This window comes from Salvelinus sp. IW2-2015, unplaced genomic scaffold (genome assembly GCF_002910315.2).
Source record: "Salvelinus sp. IW2-2015 unplaced genomic scaffold, ASM291031v2 Un_scaffold5914, whole genome shotgun sequence".
NCBI classification, from domain to species: domain Eukaryota; kingdom Metazoa; phylum Chordata; class Actinopteri; order Salmoniformes; family Salmonidae; genus Salvelinus; species Salvelinus sp. IW2-2015.
The window spans coordinates 2,118-12,601 of NW_019947179.1; the positions used below are offsets into that span (position 1 = coordinate 2,118).

Here is a 10,484-nt window from a genome sequence, read left to right on the forward strand (position 1 = left end):
ATGAACTGCGGCTGTTCTGAGGGGCAGGTTCTTAATGTTTTGTGAACTCAGTGATGTACATTCCAGTGGTGTTGAAATGGATTTGGAACAGTCTTACATTCTCTTTCATGTTTCTTTGTCTCCAATAGACGTTATAAAGCTCTTCTGCCCACTAGTGGTTGAAATACAGACTGGAGTCAGCAGATCGCCAGACCAGTCTCCTATCACCCCCCTCCTCAACAAGCGGACCGCTGGCCGGAACCGGACCCAGAACGGGGGCAATACGGACTGGGATTCAAGACTAAAAATACAAAAATGTGGGCGAACTCAGTCGGGCTTCGACCCCTAGTATCATATGAACATACATAAGACATGGACAACTGTGTAGAATTGCCAACAAAAGGGGTGTAAACATTTTTGGGATAGCATGGTTTGCGAGGGGTGGGTGTTTAACTACACCGATACTTTTCAATATCCATTTGGCTCTTTGTCAAATAATACTTGACACCGGCCAGCTCTATCGGTTTCATAGTTCCACTCAGACTGTAGTGCCACCATGTGGCGAGAAAGAGCATTGCTCAAATGTCATACATTATTTATTCAAAGCTCAAAGTCAGCCACCGCATTTCAATGAAGGACAGGTTCAATATCACATCTCTATAAAACAGAATAAACTTCAAACAAAGATACTACTGCAGTGACAGTAAGGYATTTTAATTGATAAAGCAATAAATAATGCATTAGTCTGTCAAACTCAATAAACAAAAACACTAACAATCAAAGTAAACACACAGTGGAATTACCTTACCACACCCAAAACATTTCTTCAAACAGCATGGTTCTCCAAATGGTTCTCAGACACAGCATAGCAACGACACCACACAGTCTCTACAAACTTCAGGTACAAAAATGCTCACCTGCATACGTCTAAGGGACGCTTTTGTTTACTTTTTAACCGGTCCCTCCCTATTTAGTCCCAGGGGAAAGACTGACCAAAACTAATGTTCCTACCCTATCACAACTATCATGTAAAATAAAGCTATATTTTTTGCATGGACTAGGGGACAAATAGCATGGACTAGGTGACTAGTGTGTAAGATATAATGCAAAGTCAACATGAGTTGAGTATAATCTTTATTAATTAATATCCCATAGTTTAAAACAAAGTGACATTTAGAGAAAAGTGCTTGAATTAAAACACCCAACTATGTCTTACTATACTCGTGAGGACGTTTTGGGGACCAACAATGATTCCCATTCAAAATCCTATTTTCCCTAACCCCAAACCTTAACCCCAAAATAGCCTTTTTATAAGTGAGGACCGGCCAAACATCCTCACTTCTCTGAAGTTTTGTTGGTTTACTATTYTAGTAAGGACTTCTGGTCCTCACAAGTTTAGTAAAATGTACACACACGACAAATGTCTCTCAGAATAAAACACTAGGGGTTTCAGCTAAATCTTAAGCAGCACAAAAGGTCAATTCATGCTTGTTCTCTATTGTCTCCCCATCTGACTTGTAAACAGTTCTACACTTCACAACACTATCAGCAATACCCACATTCACCCACTGCCCTCACACCGGTAATGAATTCACCATAAATAACACCATCACATTTTGTCTTTCAACATCCACATTCAATGTCATTCTCATGTAGTCATGTCCCCACTGAAATCCAATGGGCCTGTTTTAACCAGGGGGGGGGGGGTATCAGACATTGTTTGTGGGAAACCCTCTCCCTCCTCCGCTCTCTTTTTCTGCATTTCTTCAGAAAGCCTGTAGTCACGTATAGAATAACACAGTGTACAAAACAGTAAGAACACCCTCCTAATATTGAGTTGCACCACCTCCATTTCCCTCAGAACAACCTCAATTTGTTGGGGCATGGACTCTACAAGGTGTCTATAGCGTTCCCAGCAGCGTTGCAGTTCTTGACATACACAAACCGGTGTGCCTGCAATCTACTACCATATCCTGTTGAAAGGCATTTAAATCGTGTGTCTTGCCATTCACCCTCTGAATGGCACACAGACAATCCATGTCTCAATTGTCTCAAGGCTTAAAAATCCATGAACCTGTCTCCTCCCCTTCATCTACATTGATTGAAGTGGATTTAACAGCTGACATCAGGGATCATATCTTTCACCTGGTCAGCGTTGGAAAGAGTCCTTAATGTTCTGTACACTGTTTATATCCTTCATTTGACATTCAAAATAAACAGTCTGATAAGAGACTTAAAGTGCCATCTTCCCATTATAGTTAAGACATTAAACATACTGTACATTTACYAGGCACTGCACTGCCCCTCCCTCCATTGAACAATTCAGACTCATAAAAATTAAACAAATAACATCACTTTATAATTTGTCAAAGCTGAAACACTGAAATGCAACATAGCACTGAGAATAATTACTGAAACGATTTGGTCTATATACATATTGCTAATAACACTATCATATCTACTGTTGTTATTCATTTTTGTCTCGGTCTGTGTGTGTGTGTGTATATATGCCAATGCGTATATCTAAAGCCTATAGAACACATCCTGCTCCAATACTTAAATGCACCTTTCCTTCCTCACTTTCTGAAATGTTAGAACCGCGTACCCAGGGGTGTGGGCCATGTGAATGGTCATCCCCTCAGCACATACGGACTGCATCATTATGTGAGACCTACACACCCCACTCAATCATGTGGGACACTTCCATCGACCCAGGGTCAATGACCTGCATGCCCTTTATGTTGGAAGATAACACACCTATTTGGAGAAGAAAGGGCGATTTCCTTCCTCCTTGTTCCTTTTCTTCACAAATAAGTAGATGCATAGTCCCTTGTGTTGATAATAGTCTTTGCTGTTCGGAGCTAAATKAATGACATGCAGTGCATTTGGAGTGTTGGTTCGMTACACTGGTCAACATTCTAAAGTGCCATAGCATATTTGTTGACATTAGCTGGTGTTAGTCTTGTGTAGAAAATGGTTGTGGTTGATTTCTCATGTCTTCCATTGACATCCATATGGCTTCAATCCACCGAAGTGGATATAAGGCCACAAAATGTCTGCTTGCGTCACTTCAATTCACCTGTTCAGTTTCAATCTCTGAGTACTCCATCTTCCACATACTTATCCCCTCAAAACAGCACCTCTTGGCATATTTATCTCTCTTGGTTTTCAATCCTTCAATATGGAACCTCCTGGAATGCATCTAGTCCCATCCTTGAATCCATGAGTATCAAAATAATCTCCTTTCCAATGATGAGTCAACCACGTCCTGGTGCAGAAGCTGCATAATGGTGTTCACAATGCAAGTTCTCAGGCTGTGGCCAATGAAAGGCTTAAATGTGCATTTCTACCAAGCATTAGCAGCTAGCTCAGTTACAGTGAATACGCCATGGTTCCCGTGGGGCACAATTCCACTTCCACCCTTCTCTATTGCTGTAGTTCTCCCTCCAGACTAGGCGGAGGAGCTGTGGTGCCATCTACTTGGCATGGTGTCCCCTGCCCTGGGCCCCGGGGCTAGAAGAAGTGCCCAGGCGTCTGCTGTGGCTCCTCCAGCGCTGGCGGAGGACAAAGTCGTAGTTGGCCAAGGTGGCCATGGCGTAGAACACGTTGGCCTTGTCAGGGATCTGGAGTTCTGGTGGGAATATATAGATCAGTATGGGTTGTATGGGGATTATATTGAGTGCCATAGACCCCAAATGTGTATCTCAATAGACTATGGTGGCTTCTTTTCCTTGTCTCCTCTCCTTTATCTGTACTGATCAACAACAGAGGTGAACACAATACAAAATGTAGKTTAAAAGTGCAGAGGAAGAAAGGAGACAAGGGAGAGTAAGCTTCTTTCCTACTCTGACTGCGCTCACCTTTGTCCTGGGACAGCAGCTGTGTGAGGCTGAAGTCTGTACAGCTCATGTTCTCCAGGTTGTGTTTGTCCAGGGCCCTCTGGATCACCTGAGGAGTGTGGTCCTGACTGGTCAGCTGGACAAGAGAAACAGAGAGACAAGGTTAGTAGAACACACTGGACATATAAGCTGCTTCAAGTGTACACTCTTATGGAGGTGGAAATCCCAATTATTATTACTACTACAATCTAGAAAATCAACTACCATCCCTAACCAGTGAAGAGAGAGATATACATTGGGGCACTTTAAGGGAGTATTTGTTAGAGTTCACTCACCAGAATGCTCTTATAGACATTGCCGTTGTTGCCGCACTCCACGCTCACCCTCACGATGCAGGAGTCGGCTACCTGCTTGTTATAGACGGGCTTAGAGCACAGAGGAGAGAGGAGGAGCAACAGGAGGAGGAGGAAGAGCAGTCAGGGCTCATGGCCATAGAGGAGTAGGAGAGGTCGGGCTGGGAGGAGCTGCAGGAGGCGTTGGAGGGAGTGGGGGAGGTGGTGTTGGAGGAGAGGCCTTCAGACACATTGTGGAGGGAGCCTGACAGAGACTGGGAGAGAGGAGGCATAATAAATGCTCCATGCTAACTGGCTAATAACTGTTATACATAAACAAGGTCAACATATAACTTCGGACCTGGATTCAAAGAGTACTTTAGCTGTGCTTTATTGAGCTTGCCTGGCACATTGGAACCAATAGAATACTCCCCAAAGTGCAAACACCACCCAAATGGCTCTCCAGGCAGGCTCAATCAAAACGCAAAAAAAATATTTGAAAGAAATCAAATATTTGAACCCAGATCTGATTGAATCCTGGACATGGTTATCTACCTTGAGTTTGACGCTGAGGGGAGATGGCTGTGGTGAGGACAGATCCTCCATCTCAGAACCACTGGAGCCTGATGACGACACACTGAGCTGGTCTGAATGGGTCTTTCTGCTGGAGACATCAGTGCCCGACAGCAACCTACACACACATGAAAATGTAAAGAGTTCATTGAAGTGCTCACAAATACCTCAAAAACACTCACATGTTCAATAGAGACGAGGTATAGACAGACACCCTGATGAAGGCATTAGCCAAAACGCGCTGGTGTGTTTTAATAATGCTGTAGCTCACACAAAGTATTTTTAACTTTCAAACCCACACGAGTGCCTGGACTTTGATTTTTTTACCACCACTTAACCATTTGTGGATATCATTTTTCCTTTAGCTTTTCAATGACTATTCCCCTCCAAGAGCACCTGCTGTTGTTTGGGAAAACCTGCAGGACTCTTGCTACTTCTTTTCCCTCAATAGATAAAGTATATTCCTAACATATATTGTCTTTGGCCAATGACAGGAGTGTATTCTCTATTTATTAGGATCCCCATTAAATCACTAAATATACTCCTGTCATTGGCTGAAGACAAAGAGATGACAGGAGTGGAATGTTAGCTAGAAAAAGACTGGTACCCAGCCTAGCTACAACACAGTGGAGTATTGTATTTGGGTAGAGTGGCATGGGGTAAATAATACATTATGTCAGAAAGGATTCTTGACATTTTGGCCATATGAAGGTCAGACTTACGAGGCAAGCTTCTTGTTGAGCAGGCGCTGGCTCCAGGAAGAGGGCGAGTTTGGACAAGGGTCGACCGGATGCTCCAGAGCACGGGACAGCTCATAACTCTCCTGGTCATTGAGCATGGTGTGGTTCTGCAGCCAGGCTGAGATGGTCTGGTCTACCGGGAGGCTGTAGCAGGAGCAGAACGCCTGCAGCTGGCCGATCTGAGACAGGATCTCAAACTCCTGAGGGAGGGAGGGAGGGAGAGAATGTCATGATACAGCCCACACACACAGTACTGTATGGTTACTGAGATTGGTTGCATTTCTTTTAAAAGCCACTAGGGGGTGACACTTACCCTTCTACGTTTCTCAAAGTTAATGAGGCCACCCTGTGAATTGGGATACAAATAGGATTGAAATGAGCTCACATATCAGACCATTGTAAATGCAGACAAATAATAGACAAGGAAAGTGGGTCATATAAATAGGAGTGAAAAGTTGGGATGTTCTGACCACCAAAAGGTCTAGGAAGGCCACATCACAAAGCCACACTCGTATTGAATACATTGGGTTAGATATTAGAATTGTGATCTCACCTCTACTGTGTCTGTGAGTGCAGTATCCAGCATGGTGAGGACTGTCAGGTAGGTGCCCAGGTAGGGGACTACACCACTGGTCGGGCTCTGTTTGAGGGACGATAAGAAACTACGTCATACAGCAGCCTATCCTAGATTATACACTCGTCCCAAATGGCTCCCTATTCCTGCATAGTGCACTCAATTTTCACGATAGCCTTGGTCAAAAGAAGTGCACTAAATAAGGAGCCATTGGGACACGTTCTAAACAATGTAAACAGTTTATATTGTGTGAAGGACAATGGGATGGTACGTCATAAAACAGTTCACAGCGATTGTGTTTATACAGAAAGCATAGACAGAATCATCATCACCTAACCTTTATATAACATTGACCTGATGATGATCCACAATGACTAAAAAGGGTCTAAGTTAAGTTAACTTTGTAATACGTAAATTCAAGTGTCATTAAAGTGTGCAAAAGGCAAGTGTTGTGATTTGAGCTGACTAAGAGTTTCCACTGGACGAGAGGATGGAAATTAAAAGGAGGAAGGTTGGAACGGAGAGAGATCTATATTAGGGAATCACTGTGTAACCCAAATGGCACCCTATTCCCTAAATAGTGCACTACTTTTGACCAGAAAGTATTGCACTATATAGAAAATAGGGTGCCATTCGGGAAGCATCCAGTATCACAGACAGAGGCTGCATGTAACTTGTTTCGGAGAAGTCGAAACTAAGACGTGTTTAAGGGGTATTCCTACCTCACTTCCTCTTTTCGCTCTAAAGTATTAGGAAGAGACTTGTTTGCTGAGCTAACAGTATTATTTTAGTCTTCTCCARGTATCTCGTGCTCTGTGGTCCAAAGTCAAAGAATAAGGAAGCCACATAATGTCGGCAGATTTGAATGGATTCGCACGATTGTTGTGGACAGTAACTGAATATTATCAGCATTCTAGCTGTTCATACAATATACTGTAGGTGCTCAGACAGAAGTTCTATCATTTCAGTACAGATCATGTTAGAACACCTAAAGCACGGGCAGGAAGTAGTCTTACCATCTGTTTAGACATGGGGCACAGCTGGGGTGACTTGGGGGCGGCGTTGTCATCCGGCTGGCTGCCATCCTAAAGAACAGCAAATACAACAGTCACATTAGGCTTGGTATAAAATGGGCACGGAAAAATCAATCAATTGCCATCCATTAGCCAAGAATCAATAAAGGTTCCTACACATGAGTGCTTGAAATAGCGTGCATTATTCACAGTCACACTACTTGCATCTACTTGTTTTGGGCTTAAACAAGTACATGGAGTTTGATATGAGATGGGTGGGGCAATCATAGCAAGCCAAATAGCTGTTCTATAATACTTCCTTGTGCAGTACATAGTTAAGTTAATTAATAACTACTTAGTTCTTGTTATTATTGGGTGTGGTGTCTGATTGGTTGTCCCCCGTCATGATAAGGCTGAGATTGAATCACCTATAAAACCCAAGCACACACCCTTCTTTAGACAATCAGCCAGTGGTGGCTGGTGGTACTTTAAATGGGTGGACGGGCTCATAGTAATGGCTGGAACAGAATTAATGGAATTGTATCAAACACCTGGTTTCCCATGTGCTTAATACCATTCCATTAACTCCATTCCATCCATTATGAGCCATCCTCCCCTCACCAGCTTCCTCTGGAATCAACACATACCAAGTCACCTCCGCCTGGTAATAGATGTTGCTAGTTTTACCCGGAGGCGTGTGTGGGTTCAGTCAAAGCGGTGTGACTCAGTGTGCCCAGCCCGAAACTGGCAGTCATATTGAATACGCCACCTTTAGATGTGGGCCGTTTACAAAGCCAACAAGTAAAAGTGAATATAATATGATAGACAGTGCTATCGGATATCACTGACCCTATTTGATTGTGTGGCCAAAGTATAAAGTACAATGGCTCTTTTGTGCTGAAGTGTACACTTCCGATATGATAACAYCCCTATCATTATACTGTATTAACACCCATATCAGTCATTTAGTTGGCGGCAAGTAGCCTAGCAGTTAAGAGGGTTAGGCCAATAACTGGAAGGTCGCTGGTTCGGATCCCTGAGCTGACTAGGTGAAAAATCTGTCAACATGCCCTTGAGGATGGCACTTAACCCTAATTGCTCCGGATAAGTGCATCTGCTAAATTACTCAAATGTAAATGAAAAAAAATGCTTATGGAACAGAACAGTAAATGTTGCTACTCAGGTGGAAAATGTATTTTTAAGTGGTGTTCTTACTGTTGAACTCTATGGTTGTGGTGCCATTCTGTGTTTATTTTTTTWAATTGAACCTTTATTTAACTAGGCAAGTCAGTTAACAACAAATTCTTATTTACAATGACGGCCTACCGGGGAACAGTGGATTAACTGCCATGTTCAGATTTACAGATTTTTTTTAACCTTGTCAGCTCGGGGATTCGATCCAGCGACCTTTTGGTAACTGGCCAAACGCTCTAACCACTACCATTCTTTGGTTCTATTCTGTGGTTCTTACCTCCACCAGGATCTCTCTGCTGGTCAGAACACAGTTCTCATCTGGGAACGTCTCACACAGCTGGTCGAAACAGGCCATACAATCCCTAAAATAAAATTKATTGTCAGTTTTCAGAAATGTGCAGTATGCATCTCAGCCACCATATTCAGGGTTGCTTTCCACTCAAAGAAGAATATCCAAGTGGTTTTCAGTTCAGAAGTAGAGTAAATCTGGGTCTGAGAACTTACCCTGGCTGACAAAATGTAAACCTGCTACCGTGCCTCTGCATATCTCACCTGTTGACGGCAGCCCAGCTCTTCTTGAGGCGGTACACAGCGTTGGACTGCAGGGCTGACAGGATGGCTCTCAGAGAGGAGAAGTTCTTCAGCATTCTGCACTCCTACAGAGGGCAGGACCGAACACAATGCTAAACATGTCTCCAAAGCTCTCAAAATGTAGATAAATATATGTTCTATGTATACCATCTGGACTTGCTGACCTGTGCTATGGCGATCCACCGCTCTATCACCCTGGCCCTGAGGGTGGGGCTGGTGTGGGGGAGGAGAGGGGAGCTAGGGMCCGTAGACAGACTCGGGGTTGAGGAGGAGACAGAGATCGGAGAAGTTGACGAGGAGCACAGCAGGGAGGTGATGACCCGGTTGGTGACAGCATTGAACTGGGCGATGGTGGCGCGGACGGTGGGCGCCACGTTGCGGCTCTCCTTCTTGTCCCGCTGAGACCAGACACAGCCCAGGCACTGGAATGGGACCACCTTGATGAAGAGGTCCTATAGGAAGGAGGGAAATACACTTTGTAAGCTTTGTCATTCATGCGGAGTGATTGAACAGAAAGGGTTGGGTCATAAAGATGTTTAACACTTACAGCGTCCAATTGTGTCAGCTGCTCTGCCACTTCTATGACAGGGAAGTCCATAAAGTCTCCAGTCACCTCCTTCGGTACTTCCTCTCCTGATCCCTCCTCTCCTGACCCCTCCTCTTTCTGCTGACAATCACTATTATCTATTGGTGAAGACTGATGCAGACTAATGCGATCTAGGAAGAAAATAAGCAAAATCACAACTTGTAAGACTTCTACTGGTGAGGTAGGATGTAGTTTTTTGCTTGTGAGAGAAAGGGGTAAGGATAAAAACTTGAAACAGCGAGATACTACCTACATTTGTCCAATATAAACCCAGAGTTTGATTTCTGTTGAAAAACTTTTTTCTACGGTTTGCCTTACTGAATGCTACCAACCTTCTTCCTGGAGCTTCTTGAGCAGCGTCTCAGCTGTTTGTGCGAGGCGACGGAAGGCGAGGCGGTGGCGGAGGTGGAAACAGAGCAGCCTCAGGGAGGGGTGCCGAGGGGGTTCCCTGAAGTCCTCCTTGTGTTCCTCTAGCCAGGTTCTGATCAGGGGCACCAGGGTGCTGGAGGAAGGGGGGTGATTAATATCAAGGGTGTTRTATGGTAAGAAGACATTGTAGAAGTAGTTGAGAGAGTGAAGTTCCTCATACCTCCTTGGGCAGACTGTGTTGTCCAGGTTGGCAATCATATCATCCCTATGGAAATAGAGACATGCAGTACTTAGAAAAAACCTGAATGTTTCCTCAATGGTTACTGCTCCTACAAGGGATTTAGGGGTACAAAGCAATGTTTTGACCAACATGGTCTTTGTCAAAGAAATAGTTGCTCTCCTCCCACCCAGAATCTACAAGCAAGAGTAGCCTTACTAACATATAAACTACAGAGACCTGACCTTCGGCGAAAGCCCATTGCTGTCATTTACAATCCATTGCCCTGGGCTAGCATATGGACTGTCCATTTCTTAAGGAACCTGTGCACCTGCACTGCAGAAATGAGGATGAACAAGATTAACACCCAATTAATCATTATCTCTAGGGTTCTAAATGTACATAGGTACAAAGAGATAGCATTAAAGCTCCAGTAAAAGGCTAACTATGAACTGGTAAAGGGTTTACTAGTCGATA

General features: G+C 43.9%; 1 pseudogene; it reads right to left on the reverse strand.

Annotated features, from left to right (window-relative positions):
* Positions 1–669: 669 nt before the first annotated feature.
* Positions 670–10,116, reverse strand: LOC112078588 (ral guanine nucleotide dissociation stimulator-like 1; annotated as a pseudogene).
* Between the last annotated feature and the right edge of the window lie 368 nt (positions 10,117–10,484).